Source organism: Nomascus leucogenys, chromosome 11 (assembly GCF_006542625.1).
Source record: "Nomascus leucogenys isolate Asia chromosome 11, Asia_NLE_v1, whole genome shotgun sequence".
NCBI lineage: Eukaryota > Metazoa > Chordata > Mammalia > Primates > Hylobatidae > Nomascus > Nomascus leucogenys.
This window is the reverse complement of record NC_044391.1, coordinates 25,233,614-25,243,825: the sequence shown is the minus strand read 5'-3', so window position 1 is coordinate 25,243,825 and position 10,212 is coordinate 25,233,614. Positions and strand designations below refer to the sequence as shown.

Below are 10,212 nucleotides of genomic sequence, written 5' to 3'. Positions count from 1 at the left end.
ATAATGATTTTGACTAACTCTGTGGAAAAACCAGTTTTGTACCTATTTGCAATTCCTTTCACCATCCCTTTACTCTGTATAGTTTTTTTTTTTCCATTTTAGCTTTCCTTTTGAAAGGTTTCATATTTGCTATTTTTATGTTTATATGAGTCATGATTTTCCCTTTTTCTGAAAATTGGGAACAATTACAAATGCAAATATACTAAATACAAATATTAACAAATAGAATTTGGCACCAAAATATCAAGTATATTATATATCTCAGGAATGCAAGGTTGATTCAATATTAGGATATATATTGTTATAATAGCTTAAAAAACCCATCATATAATGTCTTTCCTTCAAGAGCTTAATATTTTTTCTCTTTTATCAGTCAGCCCCAAATATCAGGGAGCTTACATTTTTAATGGTTAAAGTATAATTTTTAGAAAGATAAAATTATATCTCATGTTGAATATCAAATGAACATGTGTCAAAGTTTTTTTTCAACCAATTAATGAGGGAACTAGTAGATGTTAAAACTAGTACAAAGAGCATTTGAGGAGCCAGGAATCTACAGATAATTTAATAAAAAATTAGTATTAGATTGCTTGGGTAAACACTAAGCTGGTTAATACTCACAGGGCAATAAATGATACAGAGTAGAAGTTGTTCTTCTATTCAACAGAAGTCTACCTGTTAACTTCTGCCCCTACAGAGCTGAAAGAACACTCAGTACTCAATTTTGCCTATTTCTGATTTTTTGATAGTTTTTCTATTACATTCATGGAGACAAAATGTTAGTTTTCCTGTAGGGCTGGCATGTATTTCACTGGGTATAGTTTTGACATTTCTATAAAACCACATGACTGACAATGTGTTTCCCAAGCTTCTCTTAATAGTAACCCTCCTTATAAAACCATCTAGTGGAAATGACTGTGAAGTCAGTAGGAATTTACTACTCAAAATTCATACCTATGTTTCAAGGGTCAGTTTTTGGAGGTCAGTTTGGAGATGAGATGACCATAGCACGGTTTAATTAAAGACAGGGTAGACAAACATGGAACTGTCACCTTGACTTTAAAAATCTTTGAATTGAGACCTCCTTCATTTTGGATAAACTCATAGTATCCATGCATTTGGGGGCACAGAAAAAGTTAAGTGTCTATATATTTCTTTAGAGCAAGACAGTGGCATTTTTGTGTAGATGTTTTGACTCTGGAGTTTGAGATTAAGTAGCATAAGACTTATTCTGACTGTAGGTGGGATTGGTAGTGCTCAGGAACTTACCATACCTAGGAACCAAAATTGTTCAAATAAAAAAATTCTGAGTGGAGAATATGGAAATAAATACAATGCAAGTAAGAGAAAACTCGAAAGAGACTGTTTATGCAGGGCTTGCTATAGCAAGGCCGTCAGCCTCCATCACTTGCATCTGGCAGACACTTGAAGGCAGACAAGGGAGTGCAAAAGCTCTATAGTGAAAAAAAGGAGGCTCTATGTGTGCTCTGATTGCAGGTTATTGGCATGGGGAAGTTGGAGGTGGGCTAACTAGAAATGTGGCATCCTATGTAATTGGTTTGGGGGGGATCATTTAGCAGTTCATCCTGAGTTGGAAGCCAGGACAAAAATTAGGGAAGCTGGCAGTCATTGACCATGTTCTGATTGTTGTAGGCTGATTGCAGCAGAGGTTGTGAGGTTGTGAGAGGTCAGAGTTGGATTGCATATTTGGTCTGGCCGTTGTCCATTTGTATATTCAGTCTCCTAGTTCCCCGCCTTTGGTCATTCTCTTACTTTCAAGAGGTTGACCAATTCCAGAAAGGCTAGGGATCCAGATCTTCATTGATGGGGGACTGTTCAGTCATCTCCATAGTCAATTGCATTGAAAGATGTTCTTCAATTCATAAAGAACTATCACAAGTTCAAAAGGATTTGGTACCCAATGTCTGCAATATCCCGTTAAACTTAGAAATCATCTCAATTGCCATTTTATAAGGGGCACATGATATGTTTGGATAGTCGTTAGGACTTAGGAGAAAGTGTTTTTCTCAGATAGGTCATGCCCTAAACAATGGGCAGTGTTTTGGCAAAACTGTAACAACTTTTGAAATTTTATGTCCCTCTTCTGGTACAGCTAAGAGCAAGTAAATGATACTCTTTGTTCTCTCAACAAATTATGACACTGTCTACCTATTGTACTAGTACTGAATCGCAAGGGAAATTTAAATCTTTTAACTCCCGATTGAGTACCCAGGAAATATAGGAGGGAGCTTCAATAACTCCTAGGCATGACTGTCCTGATATATTGTTGTCTTCTCCAGGTGAAAGGAAAGGTATTCACTGTCCTGGTCTAGAGGCACACTGAATAAGTTAGAAAAAAGATCCCCTACACCGAAGCAAGTGGTTTCAGGTGGAATTAATGACAGGTTGATATTTGGGTTAGGTACTACTAGCAAGTGAGGGATAACAGTTTTGCTGCTGATTCTCAGGTTGTGAAAAAAAATAGATATACTTTTGTGTTTGATTTATTTACTCTTAGGATGGGAGTGTTACAAGAGCTATTGCAGATCTTTTGCTATACAGCCTTAAACTATAGGTCTTAGCCCTTCCTTTGCTTCTGGTTTCAAGGGATCTTGGTGAACTTTGTATAATGGTTTGGTAGGATCTATTTAAATAGGTTCTGCTCCAATTATTTTTCCTATGTCCGTGGAATTTTTAGCCCATGAAGTGTTAGGGACAGTGTTATAATCCTTATTTGAGATATGCCTCAAATATAATGAGAAGTAAACGTATCTCTAGACTAGAAACAACTTGGTGATAAATAGAGGTGTCCTCTGGAACCTCAAGACAAAATCCCCCTATTGTGCATTTAATATTACAATTCTATGGCTAAGTAAGCCTTTCTATTTTAAATTTGCAGGGAGGGTATCACAGAGCAGAAAGGAACATTTTTCACTTAAGGGCCTAATGGTTATAGTTAAGGACTGGGAGGAGGTTTAAATTCTACAGGTGCCTGCATGTCTGGATCAAGGGAGGAATGGATCATTCAAGGTAAGTTGTATGTCAGGCTCTTTGAAGAGGTGTTGGCAAAAGAAAGAGGGTCTGAACCAGGGAAGGATGAGTCCATGGAGGTGCAGAAGGAGAGGATCAGAGGATAACAGAGAAGAGGAAAAGCTGAATATAGGGAAGCAACTGGAGATAAGGAGGGGGGGACTTAATGGGGGATTAGTCTAGTTTATTTTAGCTTACATTTGCTTACGTTTGCTTTATTGCTCATTATCTTTGGCCAAAAGATCTTTTAGTGAAGCAATTTTTAATTCAGAATTTCATTTAGAGGACTTTGCATACCAATTAAGAAATGTTGCCTATTTGGCCGGAGAAATATTATTCCCTTCCTTAAAGCACTTCTCAAATGAACAATTTTGTTCAAGTCAAATGTTCCCCAGAGTGGCCATTGAAGGCCCAAATCATTCTTGGTAAACTTATGCCTTTTAGAGAGACAGGTGCAAAAAATAGGATTATACTATGAGTACATTTAAGAAGGAGTTTTTTCTAGGGAGGAGAGATTTTAGACACACATGACTCCATGAGAGCTGGCTATGGTCAGTAGAAATGTGATCCTTGGACATCTCATGTTCTGGTTACTAACCTGAAAAGTGGCTGCCTCCATGAACAGAACTGATAATCTGCACCTCCCTAACTCCCAGACCCTGCAGGTTGAAGACCAGAGAACACTCTCTCTTCATTAAGCCAAGCTTTTAAGACAAAAAGTCAAGACAAAAGTAGAAACTCATTTTGTTTTTGGTAACCACAGCAGAATTTGTCAAATGGACACCTGTCCAGTAAGAACCACAAATTAATGAGCCTCTGAGGCCAGCTGGAACAACAGGTTTATTAAGGCTATGCCTGTGTCTACCCTGTGATTCTCCTTAAAACAAACAATACTTTCAAACAGCACAACACAGAACAGAAGCACGAAAGACAGCAAAACAGAATGACCTGATTCCACCAAGGAAGCTAAACAAAGGGGAACCAGTTACAAACTCTGCTTATTGAACTGAATAAATGGGTAAGAAACTCAGCGTAAAGAAAGCCAAGTTTAGACCCACTGCAAACTTACCACATCAGCGTGCGCTCTGTAAGACACGAGTAGCGAGGCACAAGGGGCCTCCTACTAGCATCTTCACCTGGTTGACGGCAACAGACAGTGCAGAACGTATTCAGGTGGGGCACCCGGTAAAATTGTGGAAATAAATGAAGACCACTGAGATGAGAATTTAAAAGACTGTTTTTTCAGACCTTGCTACAGACAGGGAGTCAGCCACTACCACTTGCTTTTGGCAGAGACTCCAAGGCAGCCAGGGAAGCCTTATAGTGAAGAAAAAAAAATGGGGGAAGGCTTCAGGTCTGCTTTGATAGGAAGTTGTTGGCATGGGGAAGCTGCACGTGGGCTAGCTAGAAGCAGGTCATCCTCTGCAACTGAATTGGAAAGCACATTTGGCTTTCTTTGGTTGGTCCTGAGTTGGAAGCTGGGGCAAGAATCAGGGGAAGCTGGCAGTCACTGACCAAGTTTTAATCATTGTGGGCTGATTGCTGCAGCAATTGTGCGTCAGAGTTGGATTGCATATTTGGTCTGGCCATTGTTTGTTTTTTCCGTTTTTCAAGGAGGGAGATGATTTTTTGTAGTCTGAAAATTCTTCACTGAACTGATAGTTGGACCAAGTGTTGTGGTAAGTAACAAATATAACTTTGGGTGGGCTTCTCTGGTCCCCCTGCTTGATAGGTTTCATTTGATCATGGGTCTGAGGATTGCTTTGGAGGTAATTTCATTTTTATAGTCTACTTCTAGTTCTCAACTCCTTTCTTCTTATCCTAGTGAATGACCCTGCACCCTGAAACTGACGCAGGGCTGCAGCAGGTTGCCTTGGCCTTTGCCTGCCCAAAAGTGTTCATTATTCCAAAAAGGCTGGTAGAAACCCTTTGAAGTCTGAGTCTTTTTACTTCTGTTGTTCTTTTAAATTGACAATAATACTAACACGGTAATCTACACACAGAGGGTGATCAATAAGTGATTCTGACTCATTTAAAAATGTACCTTATACGCACCAAGGACCAGAGCTTACTCAGCAACAAACTGGCTTGTTAAAATGGTATCATACCAGGTCATCCTTATTATCTTCCCCCCAAATTATTAAATGTACATGTTGCTGAGCAGGGTGTTTTGCAGATTACTTAAAAATAAAAGAAAATCTATTTTTGATTGTAGGAAAATCTCTAAGAGCTGGAGGCACAGTCAGTTTCAAACTGCTTTTGCACCTGAGCAGAATTATAAGTTACTCTGTCCCAGAGATGAAGAGAGAATTAGGCTGCTCATTATCAAGGTTCCTTATAGTCTCCGCTCCACAGTTTCAGGCCTTCCCCGGAACTCACAAATTGCCTGCTGGCATAACAGTTAATGAATAAAAAACCAAGTAAAAGCTCTGAGGTTAAAAATTACTGAGAAGGGTTCAGTATAACTTAAATAGGAAGACAAGTACTCCAACATTTACATTTTTAGCCATGGCTCTCTGGAGTCTTTGAATTTAGTTCTATTTCTGTTCTATAGGGTACCTGACTTGCTCACACTATGTCAGTTAACAACTACCTATTAGCTTGTTGCAACCCAAGTCTCACTCCTTCTTTACCTTTGTCAAAGATAAAGAAAGTTGGACACGAGTTGAAGTGGTAAGGACAGGTTTTATTCAGTAACATACTATTGCAATAGGGAAAAGCGTCCAATGTGAACTGACCTGAGCTTTGATTTGTGCAGAAGTGAGTGGGTGCTTTAAAGGGGCAGTAAGGGAATAGTGACAGGAGTAGGCCAGCTCTCAACGGAGCTGGAGAAGTGAAAAATTAGAAAAAGTGAAAAGGGGGTTGGTCCATGTGAAATCGATCTGGGTTTACTAACTGGTGTTTATTAAAGTTAAGCTCCTACCCTCCCACAGAGACTGGGAGACGGGGGCTCTATCTTCAGATGTTGGCTAGAGAAAACAGTAAATTCTTTTGACAGCCTTGAGTTTTCTAAGGCAGGCACTTGAAGAACGGCTGGGGTCATTCTGGGGATTCAGCCTTGAGCTGTTAGCAACTATGTAAGTGTTCATTAAAGCATTTATAGGCCAAGGTTGAGGCCTAGTTGAGAAGACTGCTCAGAGGAGCCTCGCTAGAGTTTGGTCAGGGGAAGGATTTCTGTCACTCTCGATATTATTGTCAGTGTTAAAATGAGTTTTCTGATGCCCTTAAGGACAGCTTTTACGTGTAGAAGAAGCCATTTAGAGATTTACTTAGGTTTCTTTTTAAATGAATGTTTTACTTACTTGATTCTTTCTTAAGCTTTTATTCACCTTCTAGTCTTTAAATTCTTTTTAAAAATATAGAAAATTTTTGTAACTCCTTTTAAGGAGGATTTTAGGACCTTATTAAATTCCCTTAAACATCTAAGTTTATTAAATTTCCTTTTACATTTCACATTTTATGTTAAAATGTTCAGTTTTCTTTTCAGCAATATGATTGTCTAACACAGTCTTCCTGACTATTATTAATCTCACAAATTAAACTCATAAATACCTCAGGTTATCTTAGATTTTTTTCTAGACCATATATATATATATGTCTGTCTCTCTATATATATATGTCTATATATAATATATATATTTAGCAATAATTCAATATCATAAGCCTAAATCAATTACACAAGTATACTTTAGAAAATTGAATTACAAGGCTAATAAGACAAACATTAAAAAAATACTAGCAGATATACAAGATTCCTTAATGCAAAATAATAACACTACAGATTTTATTCTCTGAATTTTTTTACACATATTGCTAATTCTTTCTGAGTGAAAACATCCTTAAACACTAGGGACACTTATGTCATATCAAGACATTTTTGGAGACATCTTCTGAGTAAAGTGAGGTTCTAGAATGACTCTCCCCCCACATACTTTATTTTATTATTATTGTGGTACAAAATACAAAACATAAACTTTACCACGTTCACCATTTCTAAGCGTAGAGTTGAATAGTGTTCCATATATTCAGGTTGTTGTGCAACCAATCTCCAGAACTTGTTCATGTTGTGAAACTGAAACTCTATACCCATTAAACAACAACAGCCCATTTCCCTCCCAATTCCTGGCAATCACCATTCTACTTTGTTTCTGTGAATTCGATTGCTCCAGATACCTCATATAAATGGGATCACACAGTGCTTGTCTTTTGGTCACTGGCTTATTTTGCTTAGCCTGGTGTCCTCAAGATTCATCCATGTTTTAGTGTGTATCGGAATTTCCTTCCTTTTTAAGGCTGACTTTCAGAATGATTTTTAGTGACAGCAGTAAGCGGCTCAAATTAAGTCTTAATTGTAATCACTATAACTTTAAAAAAGGCCTATAGAGAGGGTTTCACATAGTTCAAGTCCATGCATTTAAATCACATATTTCATAATATCAGCAGTACGCTGCTGGTTCTCTCCTCAGTTAAGATTTTCCCAGTAGGATGCCTCTTGGCTTTTAATACCTCTAACTTCATAAAACATATTTATCTCTCAATACATTATTTGAGGCTTTTGTTTATGTGGGGGAAATTATATTTATGTCCCCAAAGTTAAATGCAATATTTTTAATCAAAATGATGAGAGGAAAAAGCCATGAGATGTGATTCAAATACCATTGACAGAATGACAGAATCAGCATAGAATCCTTGACAAACATATCACAGTGTCAGTAGGAGGGATGCGACTCTCATTATGTCCATGGTATAAAGAGAGGCACTGCAGCATTATTGCACACAATGCAACATTTGGTTATAACAATTTCACATCCTGACATTAGAGTCTGTTACTCATATGCAACTGTTTTTTGTATTTGAAGAAACTGGAGGCTTTGAGTTACTGTTGAGCATATTATACATTTTGCTGTTTAAAATAATTGGAGTTCTTGCTTCAGCAGCACATATACTAAAATTGGAATGATACAGAGAAGATTAGCAAAATTATCAAATTTTAAAAATAAATAGGCTGGGCATGGTGGCTTACGCCTGTAATCACAACACTCTGGGAGGCCAAGGCAGGTGGATCATGAGGTCAGGAGATTGAGAGCAGCCTGGCCGATATGATGAAACCCCATCTCTACTAAAAATACAAAAATTAGCTAGGTGTGGTGGCAGGAGCCTGTAATCCCAGCTACTTGGGAGGATGAGGCACAAGAATCGTTTGAAACCGGGAGGCAGATGTTTCAGTGAGCCGAGATCCTGCTACTTGCACTGCAGCCTGAGCAACAGAGTGAGACACTGTCTCAATAAATAAATAAATAAATAAATAAAATGATTGGAAATAGGCTCCTGTTAACAATTTTGTGTACAAGTGCAGATTGTCAGAAACAGTTTACTGACATTAAGCAGGAAATGCCTGAATGTGTCTCTTAAAAAAAGTGTGCAGCCGCCACCACGATTGTTGTTACTTCACTTCATCATCTTATTTGGATTTTCACTTCTTTGTCCCCAAAATATTTAGATATCTTTCTGTCTAGCTCAAAACCCTTTGGACTTGATCATAGCTTGTATCCTTTTCATATTATTTTCTATTCTATAGCTTGCATTCTTTTTGTATTCAGTTCTAGAAGATAGAGTTTTATGGTTTATAATTTGTAATTTTATTTTCTTGTTTCAATTGTCACTTTATTGCAAGATGGTAGAATTAATTACAAGTTTAAACTATATCTTGGTAATCTTTAGCCAGGCAGCAAGTTTTAATAAAAACAAACTGTTTATTCAAAAATGATCATGGAACAACTCAACATGCAGAGGAAGAAAGATGAGAACCATCTGATTGGCCAATAGGTTTAATTCTTTCACTATAATGACACTCAAACTTTTCACTTTTAGGAAAAGTAAACTGTAACTTCAGTAGACAGCAATACAGAAAGATTTTGGCACAAAGACTACCTTTCATTTAGTCGGTCAGTTGTTTCAGTTGTCTCAGTTGGGATGGATACACTGACAGAACTGGCTGTGCTTGAGCCTTTGAGAGCAGCTTTAGGTTTGCAATGCACTTGGCAACTGTCTCCTTTTCCTGCTGTGCAGAGATCCTCTAGAGCATGTGCTTCTCCACCCAGTTGATCATGTGCTCTTGTTCCTTTTGATGCATCATATTCTACACACAGATATGATAGTCCAGGTGATTCTTTACCTTATATACGCTATGCAGCCATTTCCAGTAAATAACCTCCAAACCCATAGCAATGTTATTCCTCTGGACATCAAAATAGTAATGGCACTTCTGAACCAATACCTGGAATAACTTCTCCAAATGAATCGTGTCCTGGATTTGTTTGACGGAAGCCTGCTTCACCTCTTCTAGTTGGGCAATTTTTTGCTCATTGAGTTTATCAGCTAATCTCCAATAGAGGCACCATATTTTTAAATCACAGAGACGAGTAACCTACTACTGATACTGTAGAGTAGGAGTAATCACATATATTTCTTTGGGTACCGCATACAACACAAGCCCAGGCTCCAAGCACGTAGGGTACTGTTACACAAGTTTTGGGATAAAGAATCTGGAAGAATTCCTCAAAGATCAGCCCAAGACAAACTTTTCCTCCATATTCAGGAAAAGGTGGTAGAGGGTAGGACTTGGCTGCCCTGTAAGAAAGTCCTTGTTGCCTGCAATATCCCTGGACCTAGGAGGGCTGCATTCTTCAGAGAGGGCACTGCTGTGGTTGGCAGCACAAAGTACCCCATGGGATAGCATGGTCAGTGAAGGTCCAGGCAGTGGTCTTCTAGAATTTATAATTTTTATAACTATTAGAAGACATTAAATTAAATTACAGGCATCTTCATGGCTTTGTTTAGTTTTTGCACTCTTGACTTCTGAGATCTTTCTACTGATGCTTGTATGTATAGTACGATTATTCTCTGTACACTTGCATTGTCTATGTTTGCCTCTGCACCTGCCTTGTCAAAAGGCCTTTGAGATGAGTGACAAAAATGTTTCTAATATTTAATGAATCAAATTAGGTTTTAATTTCTCTGTTTTAATAAATGTAGGCAATGAAATATGTGTTTCACGCTTCTGTTCAAATTGCTTCACTGCATCACTGTTGGCAAAGGAATTCTTGCTGTAGTCCAAAGTAATGAAGTAGCTTATATTAGAAAGTGACCAGAGTGATTCCGTCATCTGTAATCTTTTTTGAT

The 10,212-nt window shown here is 37.9% G+C and overlaps 1 pseudogene; it reads right to left on the bottom strand.

The window, feature by feature from the left end:
- Positions 1–8,968: 8,968 nt before the first annotated feature.
- LOC100606466 lies at positions 8,969–9,769 on the bottom strand (annotated as a pseudogene).
- Between the last annotated feature and the right edge of the window lie 443 nt (positions 9,770–10,212).